The following is a 20,766-nucleotide window of genomic DNA, read 5'->3' on the forward strand; positions in this document are numbered from 1 at the left end:
GTTCCGCGCGCTCGGAACTGCTGGTGAAGCCGCGCGGCAGCCCCGCCGAGGCCCCGCCCCGCCGCCCGGCCCCTGCGCTCGCTCACTCGGCCTGACGCGGGCCTTAAAGGCGCCGCGCCCCCAGCGCCTCACCCGCGCCCCTCATGCTCCCGCCCCAGCCGCCTGCCCCAAGGTACCACCTAGCTCGCACAATGCATCAGGAGCCCCGGTCAGCGTATTAGGAGCCCGGGTTAGCCGAATGGGCCGAGGACATAAAGTCTACAGGGAAAAAGGTGGGGGCGGGGGAGGCTGCTGAGGTCTGAACAAGGCAGGGTTGTCCCAGCTCTCAAACCACGGGAAAGCTTTCTGGATCTGCACGGGGACCCCCTGCTGCCTTCATCCAGCTTGAGGCCTGAGCCCACAGGGGGCTGGGAACGCCCATCAGTCTTGTACATTTCGGATGTCTTCCGGCTAACGCTAAGGCTAACCCAGACCCACCTCCTGGCCTTGCAAAGCCTTTGGCCTCTCAGGAGTTAGCCTTGAGACCCAAGTGGATTTGAAGAGCACAGAGGGAGGGGCTCCAGGCTGCATAGACCCCCAGGGTGAGGAAAAGCTCCAGGTCCGGGGCCCTGGCTGTGTGATAGATATACCCATCAGGACCGAGGAAGGGGCCTGTGTGTGCATCAAAATACCTGGATAGGCCTGAGAAGCCAAGAAAGACACTGAGAACTTGAGAAGGTAAGGCGGAAATTCCCACACAGAGAGCTGTTAGGACCATCAGCCAGACTGGCTTGGGTGATTTAGGAACTGAGGGGACCTTTCTTTAAGGGCTCATCAAGTAAACAACAGGTACAGCTTGAAAAGTGAGTAAATGTTTCTGCACATTCCCTTTCAGTTTGGAGATTTTAAGAAAAGTGGTTTTGTTTGCTCAGATATTGGAAATGTTCTTTGTCTTGGTTTGGAGGGCTCTGTGTCCAGAATACATTAGTTCTGGTTTAAGAAATACACTGCCAAGGAGACGGAAGAAGATGGAGTGAACTGTTGGGGCTTCCATGGTGGCTCAGTGGGTCAAGAATCTGCTTGCAATGCGGGAAACCTGGGTTTGATCCCTAGGTTGGGAAGATCCCCTGGAGGAGGGCATGGCCACCCTCTCCAGTAATCTTTCCTGGACAATCCCCATGGACAGAGGAGCCTGTCAGGCTGTAATTCATGGGGTCACAGAGTTGTACACGACTGAACGACTAAGAAGAGCACACAGTTGAGCTCCAAGGTCAGAGCCAACTTGGGCAGCAGAGCGGTCGCACAGCTCTCCCCCTTTCCTGGACCTTGGCACCTGGGCTGGGCAGCCTGCTAGTTAGCTTGCTGCTTTAAACTAAAGGAAGTCAGATTCTAGGCAACTTGAGAGGGGCAGGCAAGTTCTATATCTGAGAGTACCGGTCAACTTGTGGCTTCTTACCCAGGACGTGTGTGGCAGTTAAAGGGGACACCACATCAGTACCGGCCTGCCACATCTGGCCTGAGCCGACTCTGTCCCCAGCCTCTTGGGACAGGACCAGGGTACCTCTGGGTGTGTCGAGTGTGTCCAACTCATCTTTATGCTCAGACTCTGCACAAATCCTTTGTTGCCAGTGAGGTTTCATGGACAGATCCACCCTCAGCCCTGTACTCACACCTCTCAAAGACCCCTCCGATTCCCCCCTTACTCAGGGTGCTTCATCACTACAGGTGGTTCACAGAGGCCAGCTGCAGCCCTCGCTATTGTTCTGAAATGTCCGTCCCTAGGACCCGCCTTTGTCTTCAGAAGGTCGCAGTGTGATGCAGATCGTTCTCAGAAAAGGGGTCCAGAACCCAGCAATTGCTCTGCTGTGCTTCCCGAAACTGCTCAGTGCCAACACGAGTGCCAACTTGAATTGAAAAAGAAAGTGATGTTGGCAGGGGTTGGGGGGGTCCTGATGCCCAAACACGGGAGGAAACACCTCCCCATCGCCTACTGCCGAGTATTTCAGTCTTGAGTCTGCTGAAGGGTGTGATGACTCACAGACCCAGCAGGTCCTTCCTGCCTCTAACCAGCCTTGAGGGAGGCACACATCAGGGAGCTCTGTGTGGATTAACTCGACAGAGCCATCCTGACTCCAGTGTGGAGTCTGCTGTCATCCCTGCTGGTTGTTCCCCCAGGCAGGGGGAGGTGGGAGGAGGCCAGATGGAGGCGGCAGGACCCAGTGTTCTTATCCCAGCCCTGCATACCTGGCCTGGACAGCATTTTTCCCCCAAACTCATTTGCTGGAGGAGCCCTGGTACACAACATATGATGTCTTATGGGAACTCACATGTTTAGGAATATGGTTTCAGAAACACTGCAGTAGCTGAAGCAGGTCCAGCAGAGAGCATTGGTTTATCAGACTTGCTGTGAGCAAAGCAGAGAGGATCCACTGAGAGGGAGGAAAAGATGGTCTGAAGCACAGAGCAGTGAATTCCAGGTGACGATCCTTGAACCAGCAGCATCGACTCCCTGTGGGGGCTTGTGGGAATTAAAGACCCTCGAGCCACACCCCAGACGATCGAGTGGGAGTCTGCAGGGGAACCAAACCTCCTTTCACCCGTCCTGTCCTCGGATGATCTGGTTCAGCATCCTAGCAAGGCTCATGGAAAATGATGATTCCTAGGCTCCACCTTGGGCTTCCCTGGTGGCTCAGTCAGCAAAGAATGTGCCTGCAGTACAGAAGACCTGGGTTTGATCCTGTGAGTCGGGAAGATCCACTAGAGAAGGAAATGGCAAGCTACTCCAGTGTTCTTGCCTAGAGAATCCTAGGGCAGAGGAGCCTTGCGGGCTACAGACCATGGGGTCGCAAGAATTGGACACGACTTAGCAACTAAACCACCACCAGTCTCCACCTGAGACTGATGACTTGGAACTTTGGGTAATGGGGTCTGGGGCCTGGCTTTTTTGTTGTTGTTGTTGTTGTTGTTGTTGACTGTGCTGGGTCTTCGTTGTTCCACAGGTTTTCTCTAGTTGCAACGAGCAGAGGCTACCCTCTAGTTGTGGTGCCAGGGCTTCTCATTGCAGTGGCTTCTTACTTGTTGCAGAGCACAGGCTCTAGGGCATGTGGGCTTCAGTAGTAGTAGTAGGTGCATGGGCTTAGTTTCTGCCCCATGTGGGATCTTCCTGGACCAGGGATTAAACCCATGTCCCCTGCATTGGCAGCTGGATTCTTAACCACTGGACCACTGGGATGGGGACCTGGCCTTTTAACAGCCTCTTGGATTACTGTTCTTGAGCTCTAGTGTTTAGAAACCCTCATGTATCCTGCGCGCCATATGCATCTCCTGGAAGCTCGTATAAATGCTCCACTCTGGACTGCACACTGGACCTACTGAATCTGGGTGTCACAGGACAGAGCGGGGGGAAGGGGGGTGCGGGGGGGGGCTGGAGACACAGCTCGCCCAGAGGGGGAACTCCAGCCAGCCCCACTATGGCCAGCTGGCTGAGCCCGCCTGGAGGAGGAGCTATGCCCTCAGACTGCTGGGTAAAGAACCCTGGAGAAGAGCGTGCTTTTGTTTCTAAGAGAGATTACGAGAATTCCCTGGGGAGAGTAGCTTGTGAGTGATGGTCCCCTCTTGACTGTGATGGGGCTGTGGATGTTTGTGCAGACGCCTCTCTCCCACTTGTTGAGGATGCTTGGGGAAAGGTCAGCTTTGGAAGCCAACTGAATGCTTGCGTGGGGACTGTTTCCCTGCCTTGTAGTCCGATGTTAATTTGTTTTTCCTCCGTTTATCCTTATAGACACTTCAGTGTTAGACAAAAAGCTGTTTTGTAAAGAAAGCAGGGAGAAGTTAGCAAAAGGCGGGTCCCCAGAATAAAGCAGGATCTTTGCGGAGGACTGAAGATGTTTGGGCACTACAGAAACCAGTGCGATCAGCCTGCCACCTGCTCGAGGAAATCTCCCTGCATGGAAGCCAGAACAATTGTAAAGGAAAAAGCAAGAGACAGACAGGCCAGCATAAGGAATCTCCACCTTCAAGTCCACGGAGGTTAACCCTGGAGCCTGCTGACTGGGAAGAAAGAAGAAAGCCCCTGTTATTACTGCTTTTGTTTTCACTGATGTCATCTCTCTCCCTTAACATTTGTTGATATTCAGGGTGGGCCAAGTGGCCCACATGGGGGCTTTCAAACTTTATCTTCTGTAATCCTCACCAATGGAGAAGATGGTCTTTCCCACCTGTCAAAGATGTGGGCGAGCCTGTCCAGGGTCACACTCGGGGTGGGGGTGGGGTGGCCAGGCTGCAGTTCCACTTCAGGCAGTGGACAGAAGTCAGTGAGGCGACCTGGCGGCTCTCGGGGCAGGAACCCCAGGAGGAAAGGTGCACAGGTCCCTTTGTCCCTTTCCAGCCTCACCCCATCTTCTTTTTTTTCCAGCCTTGGCCTCAGTCATGCCACCTCCCCCCAATACCGCCTGCCCCCTCCCCCCCAGCAACCCGATCTCTGGTCCCACCAGGAGCTCAGGCATGCTTCCAAGCTCCTGGGCCTGTGTCCCCACCACGCCCTCTGTCTGGACCCCATCAGCCTTTGTGTGGGAGGTGATTCCTCTCTCTATCTCAATCAGACTTTCTTCAGGGGCGAGGGGCTGGCTTTGGCTTCCCTCTGACTTCACATACACCTCACGCTGTCTCACTGTCATGCAGCTGTTTTCTGTGTGCCTCCCGGCTCACAGGACACTCTGAGACCCTGAGGGCATGGGCCCAATGTAGTCACCCCTCCTCATGTCACCCAAGGTCCTGTCCCCAGGGCCTGGATGAATGAAGCAGTGATGACAATTGGCTTGAATCAGCCGCTCTCCTGAGCCCCTGGGCTCCTTCCTACATGCCCCCATTAGACGGAGAGGAAAACTGAGGCCTGGAGCAAGCAGAGGGCTTGAACCACCTCCCACTTAGCCAGGACCTTTCGCACCTGATTCTCAGTTTCTCTCATGTCTGCAATGGGGTGGGGGCACCTCTACCTGACCCTTGGCTCTCCCCAGCCCTGGACCAGCTTCAGGAAATTTCTGAACAAACGAATGTCTCAGTGGATGATGGGAAATCTGGGAGGGATGGAGCATCTCCTGGGCAACCTTGGAGGAGAGGGGAGGCTCCCGTGATGCTGCGCCTGAACCCTCAACCCACCCCTGGTAATATGAACACAGGTGATTTCTCTTCCTTCATTCCATAAACTCCAGGCAGAAGAAGGATAATTGGGGCCAGAGGAGGTGGTCCAGCAGGAAGGTGCAGGCAGCAAGGAGTCTGGAGGGTGGGTGGGAGAGGGGCTGCAGGGAGGATGATAGAAACAAATGTCCGAGGAGAGGAAACCAATTAAATGGTAAAATAGATAGTATGAGATTCAAGGGGAAGGAGAAAACAGGGGAGATGTTGGAAATATGAGTAGACTGAGAGTGGCAATAAAACACGAGAGACCAAGAAAATGGAAAGGAAATGGGAAATGGCTTTACAAGTTAAAACATCTGCGTGGAATTATGAGCCTCTCTGAACTGGAGGGTGTCCTGTTGGCTTCAGCCTGTCTGGGCTCTCGGGGGGACTGGCTTCCACCTACAGTCACTGGTCAGATCCTTTCAAGCTATATTTAACCTGGTTTTATTATTGAACTTTGAGGGGTTACCACTGATCACTTTCTCTGGAATACGAGCAAGGCTGTCAAAAGGTGCCTGGATTTCTTGTGGGGATGGTGACAGCCCTGGTCAACTCTGCGCAGATGCAGGGAGATGTGCCTTGGAGCCCCCCCTCCCATGGATACCCTGCTGAGTGCGGGGGGACCAGGGATGCTGTCCTATCCTCAGGAAGCCAGCCCTCCATTCGCCTTTCCTTCTGGGTCTGTGTCTGAAGCTCTGATGGAGAGGAGGCTGCAGAGGCAGATGGACGAACCACCTGCCCCCAAAAAACATGACCTCCATTAGAGATGTACTTCTTTGGGATAAGGCTGGATTCTCACACTTTAGGTAAGCCACCGAACCTCCTGACAAGCATCTTAAAATATGGGTTGTGGGTGGACCCCAGCCAGCCCTGAAAATTCCCTTTTAGTGAATATCAGGTACTCTTCTCGCCATTTCCCCAGCTAGGTAAGGCATGAGACCACTTCCGAATGTTTCCATCTTGAACGATTTACCTACCGTGACTTCATTTGGTTCCCATGGGTTGGCCAAACGAATGCCTGATTTGAGGGAGGGAAATGTGGCCAAGGGTCCAGAGGCGGCAGGGAGGTCATCTGTTCAGGTGGGGTGTGACAGGGGATTCTCGGAATGACTGGGAGGGTCTCAGGCCTGCTGGGCTCTGTGTGTGCAATGGGAAGAGCCCTGAAAAGAAAGGGCGGGATAGTACTGGCATGGTCACTAGTCTACTCAGCAGGCAACCCAGCTCTAAAGCTAAACTCTGTAGACTTGATCCATAGGAAAAAGGCTCCTGGGACTGTTCACCGGCTGTTCATGGAAGAGGCAGGTGCTGGCTGGATTGGTGGAGGTGGCACTGGAATCAGATAGGATGTAGTCTTTCCAACTGGCTTCTTTCAGTTGGCAACATGCATTCACATTCACGTTTCCCCCATGTCTTTTTATCACCAAATTAGGGCTTCCCAGGTGGCTCAGGGGTAAAGAATCTGCCTGCCAATGTGGAGATGTGAGTTTGACCCCTGGGTTGGGAAGATCCTCTGGAGGAAGAAATGGCAACCCACTCCAGTGTTCTTGTCTGGAAAATCCCACGGACAGAGGAGCCTGATGGGCTACAGTCCATGGGGTCACAAAAGAGTCAGACACAACTGAGTGACTGAGCATGCAACACTCTATCGCATGGCTGAAGGACCTTTGCTGACGTCACATGGAGCAGAATTCCTGTTTGAATTTCTGACCCGCGAAACTGTGAGGTACAATCTGAGGTGGATGATTTAAGACACTGAGCCATGGGTGATTTGTTACTCAGTGGTGCTTAGCTAACTGTTACACACCTGCTGCGGAGGCAGGGAGCCTCAGATCCACCCCAACTGCTCACTTAGCTGCTCTGGGTGAGACACACTCACACTTCCATGGTTTGTGACGCAAGTGAGCTTGCAGGCTGTGCCACCCTGTGATGCTGTTTGGGAGGGAGAAGGGGCTGTTCTTCCCATGCCCGCAGAGGACAGCCAGTCCAAGACAGCCAAGTCAGCCCGGCCTCTCACCCACTCAGCCGTAATCACAAGACTTGGACCCTGGACGTCTGACTGTGCCCCTAATGAGGTCTGTGTTCCTTGTGCAGCTGGAAGGAAGTGGCCGTTCCCAGGAGGCCTCAGCTCGGCATGCCAGCCCTTTCACGCCTGCCCTTCACATATGGAAGGTGTTATTGTGATCACACTCTTGTTTGCAGGGGAAGCAAAATGGGAGTTGTGCATCTCAGCTCACGTCTTCTCCAACCCCAGAAGGAGACAGGGAGGAAGTGGGGAAAGACCAATAAAAAGAGTGAAACAGCACGTTTCAAGAGAATAAATACTGGCTACATGTCCGTCCTTGGGATTCTGTCCTGAGTGGCCTGGGATGAGGCCCCTTGGGGTCTGAAGCAAGCACAGAGGCAACTGGGGACATTCGTTGCTGGTTACTGCTCCGTGCATAGACATGTGCTCCAGAGAGGAAAATCTGTTGGGAAAAGTGGGGTATAAAGAGTCTCTATGTAGGAACCAAGCCAGGGATGTGTTTCTATCCTTCTGAAACTTCCTGCTTCCCCAACATCAGAGGCTAGACCCCATGACACTGGCCCCAGCCCCTGCGGAGTGACCTTTGATTGAAGAGGTGACCTCTGGGAGGCTGGGCTACCCAATAGTCCAGTCGCACAGTTGAGGAAGGAAACCTTCCAAATGTGACTTTGTGGAGGTGGTTTGTCCCAAGAGCTGCCTGTACAAGCTATAGTCAAAACTATGGGTTTTTCAAGTAGTCATATACATATGTGAGAGTTGGACCATAAAGAGGGCTGAGCGCCAAAGAACTGATGCTTTCAAACTGTGGTGCTGGAGAAGACTCTTGAGTCCCTTGGACAGCAAGGAGATCAAACCACTCAATCCTAAAGGAAATCAACCCTGAATATTCATTGGAAGGACTGATGATGAAGCTGAAGCTCCAATACTTTGGCCACCTGATGCAAAGAGCCAACTTACTGGAAAGACCCTGATGTTGGGAAAAATTGAGGGCAGGAGAAGAAGGGGGTGACAGAGGATTAGATGGTTGGATGGCATCACCAACTCAATGTACATGAGTTTGAACAAACTCATGGGAGACAGTGAAGGACAGGGAAGCCTGGTGCACTGCAGTCCATGGGGCTGCAAAGAGTCAGACATGACTTAGGGACTGAACAACAACAAAAAACCACATTAGCAGAAGTAAGGGTAAAAAAAATCACATAATTATTATCTGTAGATTTGGAGAAAGTGATTGACAAAATTCAAGATCCTCTTATGATAACAATTCCTAGGAACTAGGAATAAAAAGAAACCCTCAACATAATAAAGGCCATATATGACAAGCACACAGCTAACATCATACTCAAGGGTGAAAAACTGAAACTTTTCCTTCACAATCACAAACAAGGCAAGGATGCCCACTCTCATCACTTCCATTCAACATAGCACTGGAAGTCCTGGCTAGAGCCACTGGGCAAGAAAAAGAAAGAAAAGCCATCCAAATGGGAGAGGAATAAGTAGAGTTATCTCTGTCTGTACATAACATGATTTTACCTGTAGAAAACTGTGAAGACTCCACACACACACAAACCATGTTAGAATGAATAATTCAGTAAACTTGCAGGGTTAAAAAAAACACAACATGCAGAAATAAGTAGAGAGCATCTTTAAATTAACTGTCTGCCCCTTAGTTTCTGTCTCAGGCACTGCTTTCAGGGAATCCAGCTAAGACTAGAGGACACAAGACCTAGTCCACATGGATGTTCAGTGGGACCTCCTCCCCAGGGGCATCCCTGCATCAGGAGAGACTGGCCCTGTGTCTTCCACAACGACAGCAATAGACTCTGCAAAACCATGTTGCTGGCTGCACTGAAACTCACTAAAAGTGTGGCAGAGGCAAACAGAAAGTTTAAGCCACATTTATATAAGTTAAGAGTCCAAATCCAGGTTTACTAACGACTCAGTTGACATTGTGGCTTCCCACATGGCTCAGTGGTAAAGAATTCGCCTGCCAATGCAGAAGATGCAGGAGGTGCAGGTCTGATCCCTGGGTCAAGAAGGTGCCCTGAAGTAGGAAATGGCAACCCACTCCAGTATTCTTGCCTGGGAAATCCCATGGACAGAGGAGGCTGGTGGGTACAGTCTGTGGGGTGGCAAAGAGTTGGACATGACTGAGCAACTGAGTGCACACACATGCACACACACACACACACATGCACACACACACATACACATCTGACATTGGGCCTCTTACCTTCTAGGCTCATCTCAATCAGGGAAATCTTCCATTCATCGGTAGACACGTACCTTCAGCCCAGCTGGCGTTTTTCACTGTAATGAGAAACCCAAATATTTTCTGAGCTCCGGCTGATTTCCTGATGTTAGAACAGAGTCAGGACTGGGGCCACCTGTGTCACAAGATTTGAGACAAACCTGCCAGGTCTAGGGGTGTGTTTGTGTGGCCTTCTGTGTAATTATGTGTGCTCATTTATATAGATTTTCCTGTTGTGTTCAAAATGTCATGGACTCCAGCTATGTAAAAAAGAGTAACATTAGTAGTTCAACTTAAGTCAAGTGTATTCACGCATGGTATTCATACATGCTTCCTCTGTTGGGAGAATGGGACCAGTGGCAGCCCGCTGGGCTGAGAGTTCAGTCATCTGCCCATTTCTCCGAATCCAAGGTCAGGAGCTGGGAGAGTTGGAAATAAAATCTACAGGCTAGGATGGGCTTCCCTGGTGACTCAAGTGGTAAAGAATCTGCCTGCAATGCAGGAAACCCAGATTTGATCCCATACCATGGAGAAAGAAATGGCAACCCACTCTAATATTCTTGCCTAGGGAATCCCATGGACAGAGGAGCCTGGCAGGCTGCAGTCCATGAGGTCGCAAAGAGTCAGAGGCAAGTGAGAAGCCAACACTTTCACTCTTTTCAGAGGCTTTTGGAGTGTTGGGTTACCTCTAAAGCAAGAGAAAGTGGGTTGGGGATAAGAGAGGAATAGGTGATCACAGCTGCAAAGAAAAGACCATGGAGAAAACCTCCTTCCCCTTTTCATTTTAAAATAATGCATTTCTTTCATATATACTGATCCTTTTTCACTCTGACTGCCTGAGAGGTTGGATTTACAAACAATAGCACTTAAAGAGATCCTAAAACTGTAAGAATTTTGAATCAGACTCTCGTGGTTGCAAGAAAATTAAAACAATTGCAAAGGGTTGGGGAAATTCTGGTGCTTGGTGATTGGGTTCTAAGCTGTATTATCAGAGTATAGTTTTTTGATCAAAAGAGAGTGAATCCCAAGTCCTACTGACTTATGTTTAAGAAAAATATGTGTTGGCTCAGGTAACCCATAAGCCAAGACATAAATGGCTTCAGGTATGGCTGGATCCAGGTGCTGGATAGACTTTACTTGACCATTGGGCTTTGTCCCCTTCTGTATTGTACATACAACTTCATTCTGAAAGAAGTTTTCTCCTTCTAGTAGCAAGATGTTTACTGTTTATATTAGCAGCTCAATGTGTATGCCCTGCCTTTCCAGTAACACAGCAGCAAGAATCCTACAATGAACTACATTGGACCAAGCTGGTGATCTTAGCTCCCTGAACTAGTCATTGTGCCAGGGTGACTCAATGCTCTGATTGGCCAGGTCCGGGTCACATGACCACATGGAGGCAGGGGCATCTGAACTTCACTGATGGGAAGATTACCTCCAGTGAACACTGCGAGTCTGTTACCAGGAGAAGAGGGGTAGATGCTGGAAACAGGGGACTCAGACACCCACAGAACAGTAGCTCTGAGCCCAAGTGCTCAGGCCTGGGCCTAGAGTCCTTCCCTCACAAGCCAAGGCAGCCCTTACCACATAGGTGTGTCCTCTGTGAGTGTATATACGAGTATATCTATGGGGTAAATGTCGGGGTACAGGCTCAAGGGGTTAAAAGGTCCATATATTTGTAAAATACCTAGAGGTCCATTTTGCTCTGTTTAGTTGCAGCCCTAAAAGGAAAAAATAAAAGACTTGCTTTAAGCAAGCAGCTTGCATTTCTGGCCAGAACCAGTTTAAGTATTCAGACTGCTGCATCGAGGACCCTCCTTGTGACAATGACTCCAGGCCGCTGTGGGGCAGCGTGGAAGGGTGCACCCCAACCTCCTTCGAGCTCTGCGACTCCTGCTGCACCAGCCCCTCTGCCCAGGCAGCCCAGCAGCATGCGCGCCCCTCCTACAGGGCAGAGAGCTTTCAGCTTAGATCACTGAGCAGCGACCAGCTGAGAGAACAGAGCGGCGTGGAGGTGTCTCTTCTAAATCAACAGGAAGATGACGTGTGAGACTTTTCACCTTCACGGGGTGCGGCTCCAACAGAGCGGCGCGAGCAGTAACGCCAAGACTAAATGGAATTTCAGGGGTGACGGAGGTGGGGGCCCGGGGGTGGCATAAATTCACACACATTACAGAAAATATCGCCTGGCTCTAAAGCACTTGGCGCGGGGCCAGGAGACGAGCAGACTGGCTTCGTGTTTACCCAGCATGCTTCAGTAGACTTTCAATCTATTTACAGGTATGCATGACAAACTGCCTTGAATGTGTGAGTTATCGGTTCTGCTATAAATGAAATTAATAATGCGAGGTTGAGGAGGTGTAGTATAGCACATAGCTGAAGCTGGCTAAGCTTGGAGACCAGAGATTAGTTTTCAGGAGACAGAGATTTCTAACAACTGCGATGTATCGCCAATTGACCCCAACGCCCTGGCGCTACCTGGCTAGGAAGAGGAGAGGGTGTCTCTGCAGGTGGTTAGTTTGAGTCAATGCTTCCAGGAGGGGAAGTTATCAGACAAAATTGCATCTCTCCATCCCATCTTCCAGCCAAGGAGGCTGACATGAAACCATGAGGCTGCCCCTCATTTACGGATGGAAAAACTTAGGCACGGCATCCATGGGCACAGCTCCCATCTCTCAGAAGTGACAGCTTGAGGGGCTGGTGATCCTGAGCTGTCACGTGAGAATAACCATACAGCTGTGCTTCTAGCAGCCCTCAGGGGTCTGACGCTTGTCCACAGCTACATTTGAGCTTTGTGAGATTTGAGGAGCTCTCCAGTCTCATTCAGCATCAAGACCTTGTTACACTTACAGTGCTGGGGGAGGCTCCTGCCCCGCCACCAGGCGGATTGTCTGCCTGGGTCCTTGAGGGTACACGTTGTAAATAACCTTCCCACAGTTCAGGGCGTGCATGCATGCTTGGTTGTATCTGATTCTTTTGTGACCCCATGGACTGTAGTTCCTGCCAGGCTCTTCTGTCTGTAGGATCTTCAGGCTAGATTACTGGAGTGGGTTGCCATGCCCTCCAGGGAATCTTCCTGATCTATGGATCAAACCTGCGTCTCCTGTGTTGGCAGGTGTATTCTTTACTACTGAGGAGGCAGATGATGCTCAGAAACGGACAAATCTCTCCCTGTGAGCTTGGGACAGAGAGGAGTCCTACACATCCAGTGATCTTTGCTTGCCAAACACTGAAGATTTGCAGAAAATTCTTACAGCAGGTAGAAATAGGGATTGGCGAAGGTGATGTTTGTTTTCCTGAAACGTGCAAATGCACATCATTCTGTATTCTCTCTGGGCAATTTTTTCCCCATTCATCAGAATATGAAATCTGAATATTTCACCCCAAACTCATATCCAATCATGTCAAACCTCCCCGAGATTGATGGGGGTGAAAAGTGAGTAACGAGTCTGCCAGTCTCTGGGTTTCCCGTGGTTCTGGGCAAACACAAATTAGGACGAACAGAAAGCGGGTGGTAGGGCACGGCCCAGCCCTAATAACACTGCCTCTCCCCGCTCTGCTGGCATGCGGGAAGGCCTCCCATTTATTTGTCAAAGGCCAGAACACTTTATAATTATTGAAATAAAGCCGTGGTTTGAAAGTGATGTCAAGTTGCTGGCAGCGTAATGATGCTGCGGCAGACATGCTGTCAAACAGCTGCGCTGAGTGTGAGGACCTGGCAGGGCCTTTGTTTTGGCGCTTACTGGGCGCCCATCTCTGTCGGACCCTTCAGCAGGCAGCATTTAGTTGGGGAAGATGTACTCTTTATGAGCAGTCAGAGATCCTCAGACAGGATAGAATTGGGCTGCACCCTCAGTTTCCCCTGTCTTTGGAACTCAGTGACCTACTCACTTGGTGACAGAGTTGCCGAAGGCCACTCAGAGTGAACTGACCTGGTGTGGCCTGCACTGACCTGAGCTGACCTGGATTTGGCCTGAGTTTGACCATTCACTCCCTCCAAGTCCAGCCTCCCTTGAGGCTTCTTTAAAAAAATGTGTTTATTTGTTTGGCTACGCCAGGTCTGAGTTACGGGATCTAGTTTCCCTGATTAGGGGTCGAACTCAGGCCCCCTGCATTGAGGGCATGGAGTCGTGGCCACGCAGCACGAGGGAGGTCCCTCCTTTGAGGCTTCTTGGACCGGGTGTTTCACCTTCTCTGAATGCACCCAGGAGAGCTTTTGGGTTGGGTGTGGGAGATGCCAGGGGCTCATCCCGGGCAGTTGGGATGAATATGAATCCGGGGGCCATGAGTCCAACACTGAGAGCCGGGACTGGGACCAGGTGAGACCAGGGAGGTGCCCAGGTTGCAGATGTGTAGCAGCCCTCATTTCCGGGCTCTGAAAGTGCAGGCAGCCCGGGGGACCTGCATGCCGGGGGGCAAATGCTAGAGGGCCTAGCTTGCTACACCTCAGTTGGGGCCTCCTGGCACTTGCCTCGGAAGTGATGAGTGATGAGTTTCTCACTGTCGGGACAGCCGGGACGTGCACACACTCACCCCACTGCTCACTACTGTGAATCTCGGTTCATGCTGCCCTGTGATGCGGTGAGAAGCAGGCTGTTGGTGAGTCAGGATCTGAGCTCTAACCCCTCACTCACCAGAGACCCTATTCAGTCAGTGACAGCATCACAATCACTCAGCATCAGAGGGATAACTTCAGTCCAGACCTGGTCCATTCAGCCTGGATGTGGCTCATCCCAGCCCCTGGGGTTGCCACACAGGACCTCAATGAAAGCATCCTCCCCGAGTCCTGGAACCTCGCCAGACTGGGCAGCAGGGTGCGCCTGGGGCTCTCAGCCACTAAGTGGAGCTATGTGCAGCTCGACTGGGTCTGGAGGGGCTGCCTGGCCTGGCAGGGGGTTAGAGGTTTGGGCATCATCATCAACCAGCAGAGATGGTCCCAGTCAGGCCAGACGGAAGGCGGCAGGAGGAAGTTCTCAAAGGAAATGAAGACGCATGAGATGCACAAGGGCGCAGGTTGCAGGGAAACTATGCAGAGGCAGGAATTTACTTGCAAAAAGCGGCGAAGGACAATTAAAGTGTAGAAATGGTGAGGCCCCAATACAAGGCCTTTGGTTTTTATCTCCAGGAAGTGAGAAGAAAACAGAACAGTTCACATTTCTCAAAGCTCAGGTGCGTGGAAATGAGACATCTTTCCTTCTCGTGCGGGAACAATGCCGCTGCTTCCAGCATTGTCAAGAGATGGCAGAGGGCTGACCTCAGATTGGGGCCGAGGCTGTTTTCTCACTTGGTTGCTCTGTATATTTTGTGTCTGTTCCATCATCTGAGGCCCCGGGTACTGCATGGAGGTCAGTGAGGCCGTGTCTGCACAGAGTCCAGCCAGGGTGGAGCCCAGGACCTACAGTGAAGCCAGGGGTGCAGAGGCTGAGGCAGAAAGTTCTCATCGGCTCCACTCACAGAGAATAACTGACCCGCAAATCTGTAACTGTTACACAGAAATCTGCAATAAGCCTGCTGTCTCCACGATCAGGACTGAAGGCCTTCCTAGTATCACGAATTCTACATTGTGTATTTTGAGGCATACAGACCCTTTGTTTTTTCTGTCCTTTAAAATTTTTTTCCTTTTTTTAAACTTCCTTTCTAAATTGTAGCTTAGCTCACAGGGAGTACTCACTGGAGCAAACACTTCTCATGCAATATCTCATGTAGCTCTCCAGTCCTGCAGTGTAGACATGCCCACGGCCTCCACTTTGCAGGAGTGAATGTGGGTGGTCTAAACTACTGGGGCAGCCCAATGGTAGAGCTGTGGTAGTTTTCCTCCGGATCCTGGAGAAAATTACCACAAATGCTCCCCTGGTGGCTCAGATGGTAATCTGCCTACAGTGTAGGAGATCCGGGTTCTATCCCTGAGTGGGAATGATCACCTGGAGGAGGAAATGGCAACCTATTCCAGTATTCTTGCCTGGAGAATTCCATGAACAGAGGAGCCTGGCAGGCTACAGTCCATGGGGTCACAAAGAGTCGGACACAAATGAGCGACTAATGCTTTTTTAGACAGTGAGATGTGTTATCTCACAGTCTGGAGGTCAGAGTCTGAAATTGTTCTCATGGGGCTAAGATCAAGGTGTCCACATAGCTGTGTCCTCCTGGAGACTCCGGGGGAGAGTCCACTTCCTGGCCTTTTCCGTCTCCTCAAGGCACCTGCATTCCTTGGTTCCTAGTCCCCTTCTCCAACTTCACATCCAGCAGCTGTGGATCAAGTCTTTCTACATTGTCTCTCTGTCACTCCCTCTATCACCAACCACATCTCTCTTTCTGTGACCACAGTGAAGACTGGTGCTCTGCTCTCAAAGAACCATGACCTTGGGTTCACCCATGTAATCAGGATCATCTCCCAGCTCAAGGTTTGCAATCGTTTTAAAAAAATAATTTTATTTATTTTTGGCTGTGCTGGGTCTTCGTTTCTGTGCATGGGCTACTCTCTAGTTGCTGTGTGAAAGCTTCTCGTTGCTGTGGCTTCTCCTGTTGCAGAGCTCAGGCTCTAGAACACAGGCTCCATAGTTGTGGTGCACAAGCTCAGCTGCTCCTCGGCATGTGGGATCTTCCAGGAACAGGGATGGAACCTGTATCGCCTGCATCAATAGGCAGATTCTTCACTACTGAGCCACCAGGGAAGCCCCAAGGTTCACAGTCTTAATCATAGCTGCAAAGCCGCTTTTTGCCATGGAAGGCAAACTCATATAAGTGTGGAGTATTCAGATGTGGGCATATTTTGGGGGACAGTATTCTGCTGCACGCAGGTGCCCACAGCTGCCTGGAGTCGTCTGCACAAGCCTTACAGCCATCATTTCTGATGGCGAGTTCACTTCTGTTTCACTTCTCTTAATCTGCCTCTCTACCCCATCCCATTGGCTTTTGAGAATTTTCCAATTTCTAGCTGTAAAAATTGTTGCTTACATGATAAATACTCCCCAAACAATGTTTTCCACATTCTGAACAGACACACACCCAATCAGAGCCCCTCACCATCCACCACTGGACAGCTTACCTCTGCCATAAATCAAAATCCAGAGCTCCAAGGTGAGAGGGCTTCCCAGGACCAGTTCTGAAAAAGACGCCCCACTGCTGACGTGCTCACTTGTCTGACCCAGAAAATTGGTTCAGTGCAGCCAGCCTGGCTAGTGTGGTTACTTTATGCAGGAACTTTAGCCAGAGTATTAACTCCTTTTAAGGCAGTTACTGCCTGATCTGATGTAATTTGCTCAGAAAGTGTGTGAGATGGATCTTTAAACTGAAATTGATGCATGGACCCTGAGCGTGTTCTGAGCAGTGAGCAGCGAGAGCCTAAGCCTGGTGGACAGAGGGTCGATGGTGATCTGAACGAACATGCACCCTCCTTCAGGTGAGTCTTGCTGTTTCCCTTGGCGGGTGGAGACTGTATGAAATGCTGACATGGAGAGAAGGAGCCGACACGGTGGGCCAGAGACAGCTTGGGCAGGACCGAGTGCAGGCAGCCTGGCCGGAGCTCAGGAGCAGGACTGCATTGCCCCAAGTGGGAAGCAGACACAGATTCCTGGGCCTCTACGCAGGAAGTGTGGGTTCTGGCCGACGTGAAGCCCAGGGGATTCTTACATGTGGGGAAACTACATAGCCTTCAGCTCTATCTTTTTTTTAAAACTTATTTTATTGAAGTATGGTTAATTTACAAGTTTGTATTAATTTCTGCTGTACAGCAAAGTGACTCAGTTATGCTCATACATTCTTTTTAATATTCTCTCCCTTTATGGTTTATCACAGGATATTGATTATATTTCCCTGAGCTGTACAGTAGGACCATGTTGTTTATCTGTTCTATATATACTAGCTTGCATCTGCTAAACCCAAACTCCCACTCCATCCCTCCCTCAACCCTCCACGCCCCTGGCAACCACAAGTCTGTTCTATGTGTCTGTGAGTCTGTTTCTGTTTCATGCTGCTGCTGCTGCTGCTAAGTCGCTTCAGTCGTGTCCGACTCTGTGCGACCCCATAGACGGCAGCCCACCAGGCTCCGCCGTCCCTGGGATTCTCCAGGCAAGAATACTGGAGTGGGTTGCCAGTTCCTTCTCCAGTGCATGAAAGGGAAAAGTGAAAGTGAAGTCACTCAGTCGTGTCCGACTCTTAGCGACCCCATGGTCTGTAGCCTACCAGGCTCCTCCGTCCATGGGATTTTCCAGGCAAGAGTACTGGAGTGGGGTGCCATTGCCTTCTCCGTTCTGTTTCATAGATACGTTCATTTGCAGCATGTGTTAGATTCCACCTATACGTGAGGTTAGATGGTGTTTGTCTTTCTCTGACTTACTTCAGTCAGTGTGATAATCCCTAGGTCCATGCATGTTGCTGCAAATGACAGTATTTTATCCTTTTTTATAGCCTTCAGCTCCATCTCTTTTAGGTGTATTTATTCTCGCTCACTCTCCTGCAACTTGAGGATGGTGAATTCCACCTGTGGCTACCTGGTACGAATTTTTACCACGAGCACACTAGGTTCTGGAGGTATAAACGTGAAAAGGTTTCAGGAAAGATCAATCCTGCCACGAGAGACATGCAAAGAAAATGCCCAGAGTGATGCTCTCTGGGTCCCCTTTCATTCTTGCTCACACATACACAAGGACATGCATGCACACAGTATGAGTCCTGTATCCCTGCACAGAGACACAGACACCCAGAGAGACACAAACACAGACACAAGAATGGACACACGCAGACACACACACGCAGACACACAAACACTTACCCTCATTCATAAATTGTTTTGGTTTAACAGCTTAAACTCCTGCAAAATAAAGCCAAAGAATAAATCAATCCCTTGCAGTAACAGAATGGACTTGGCACACAAACTGCTCTCATATACTTGCCTACCTCATGTTAGGATGAAGGATGTATCGTAATCAAAATGGACACATGTGCTCACCTGCTAACACCCTGCGAGTCTGTTAATGTAATTAACCTGCCAGGCAGCCCGTGAGGTGGGAAGCACCCCCGTCTCTTCCGTGAGACACATGAGCCTGGGGGACTGGTGTGGCCACAGTCAAACAGTAGGTGTGTGAGTGAATAGCACTCACTCAGGCAGCCAGACTTACCCCTCCTGGCCCCCTACAAGCTCATTGCTGGGCAGGGCACACATGCATGCCCCACAAGCTACACTGACCTCAGCTTTGCCCCACATAGGAAGCTGTAACTTCTAAAGTTAGACAGGATCACCCGCCAACCCCAAGAGACACAGGAGCCCGGGTCAGGCAGAATCGTTGTCCTGCCTGCCGCCCTGGAAATTGAACCGATGCTCTAAGATGCATCCTGCCCATCCCCCCACCCCCCAGGGATCCACCTTCTTGGGCTCCTGGTGTCTTGTGAAGGGCTTGGCCTACCCCAGACACTCTACAAACGACAATCAAGTGAACCAGCTCTAGAACTTCATAGAGGGGTTTTTCCACTTGATGCCACTACACTGTCTTTAAAATGATCGAAATAGTAAATTTCAAACATACGATGGGGAGAAGGGCTCTGTGGTTATTAAAAATATCTTGGAAAAAATGTGGAATAGACTATTCTTGCATTTAAAGAGGTTGTATAATTTTTTTTAACCTACAGACTAATACGTGTGATTTTCGCCCCATAATACAGAACTACTGATGACAGAGACGAAAGCTGTAGGAGTCACCTGGGGGCCCAGCATCCACTCCCCTCCTGGCCTTACTCCAGCTTCCTTCTGGGGAGTTGTCCTTGCCCTCGTCATGTAGGGCTCTGGCAGGAGCAGATCCAGTGCCCACCTCCTACCCAGGAGGCCAGAGGGACAGGGCGACTGCCTTCTCCCTCCACCCTGGGCCATCGGAGGGCCTGGCCACATCTGAGTCCAACCACTTGCTCTGAGAATTCTGGCCTTTGAGTCCGTGGCTTGAGGACGGCAGGGATGGAGGGCCCCGCCTGTTGGACCCTCCTCAAGACTTTCAGGAGCTTCCCAAGTCTGCTTCTCTAGCTGCCTTCCTGCTGGGAATGTTCCGGACCCCTCAGTCCCTGGTAGTCCAACCCGACTACGTCTTTTTGTTTTAATGAGTTTTTATTTATTCATGTGGCTTCATCGGGTATCAGTTGCAGCACCTGGGATCTTCGTTAGCTCTGGTTGTGGCCTGTGGGCTTAGTTGCTCCATGGCACGTGGGATCTTAGTTTTTCGGACCAGGGATTGAACCTGCATTCCCTGCATTGTAAGACATATTCTTAACCACCAGACCACCAGGGATTTTACTGCACCTTAAAATTTCCTGGTAATGTTTTTAAAAAGTACTAATTCCCACAACCCCACCTCCACAAAAAGTATTATTTAACAACTGACTCTTGTGATCTGGGTATTGGTGTTTAAAAATCATCTCAGATGATCTAATATATAGCCAGAGTTGAGACAATTGCTCCCAAAATAAATCCCTTCTCTTCCCCTTAAGGTGGTTGGAATCAATCTCTTGACTTGGAAGAACCCTGAGGATTATAGCAGTGTGCCCAGGAACACGCATTGGGAATTGGTATTTACCTACATGTAGGAGGCTGGCTGTCTCTTCATTTTCCCTTAGGAGTGATGAGTGTTGACTTCCTGCTGAAATTCACAGAGCGCTATCCCCCTTCCCCGTGCAGCTGCCCCAGATGATGTTCTCATTGCCTGGGAGAGCATGTGGCCAGCTCGCGGTGTTTACCCGCTGCCCTTTCTCTGGCTTATGAGCAGCCTCAGCCTTAGCTGAGCAAATATTTAAGAGCTTCACACCTCGCTGGCACATGCCTGGCTCCGAGAGATCACTTATCAGTAGGATTGCCGATCCCCTGCAATCAATTCAATAACTTCATAGCAAGTGTGAGGACTAGGATGTGAGTGTTCAAGGAGCAAAGACAACATCCTTCCATTGAGTTTGATGGGACGTGGGGCGAGTGCAACTAATTCTGGCCATCCAGTAGCTGGGCCAGAGACTCTCAGGTGGTCCTTTTCCTGGGAAGCCCAATCAGACAGCATCCTAAATAACACTTGTCAAATGTAGGATTCTTACTATGAGGATCAAAATGCTGACACTGGCAAATAAATCTATAAACCTCGTTTAAAAATGTCATTCACTCTGGATTATGGTCTGGGTGCTCTGACGCATCGGGAGATGTCTGTGACTGCTAGAGTGGAGTTGAAAAATGTGAGCCTGGAATGGTCTTTATCGTGCCAAAGTGACAGTGGCTACGAGGCTCATCACGGGATTCCAGGATGAGAGAAAAATCACCTCCTCCAGGGAGAAGAACCTGGGGAGCTGCACCTAGGACCCTCCCTTCTCAACA

The 20,766-nt window shown here is 50.5% G+C and overlaps 1 long non-coding RNA gene across 2 annotated transcripts in view; it reads right to left on the bottom strand.

The window, feature by feature from the left end:
• Window positions 1-7,623: 7,623 nt before the first annotated feature.
• Window positions 7,624-20,766, bottom strand: part of LOC145533554 (uncharacterized) — a 34,000-nt gene continuing 20,857 nt past the window's right edge. Inside the window, exons 3-4 of one of the 2 annotated variants that reach the window (XR_014074157.1) lie at window positions 18,202-18,240; window positions 7,624-9,490 (exon numbers count right to left, since the gene is read on the bottom strand). This is a non-coding gene — a long non-coding RNA (uncharacterized LOC145533554). Of the gene's footprint in view, window positions 9,491-15,069; window positions 18,241-20,766 lie in introns of those variants that run through there. The other variant, XR_014074156.1, reaches the window with a different exon arrangement.

Source organism: Giraffa tippelskirchi, chromosome 13 (genome assembly GCF_054371585.1).
Source record: "Giraffa tippelskirchi isolate mGirTip1 chromosome 13, T2T-mGirTip1v1.2.pri, whole genome shotgun sequence".
In the NCBI taxonomy this organism is placed as follows: domain Eukaryota; kingdom Metazoa; phylum Chordata; class Mammalia; order Artiodactyla; family Giraffidae; genus Giraffa; species Giraffa tippelskirchi.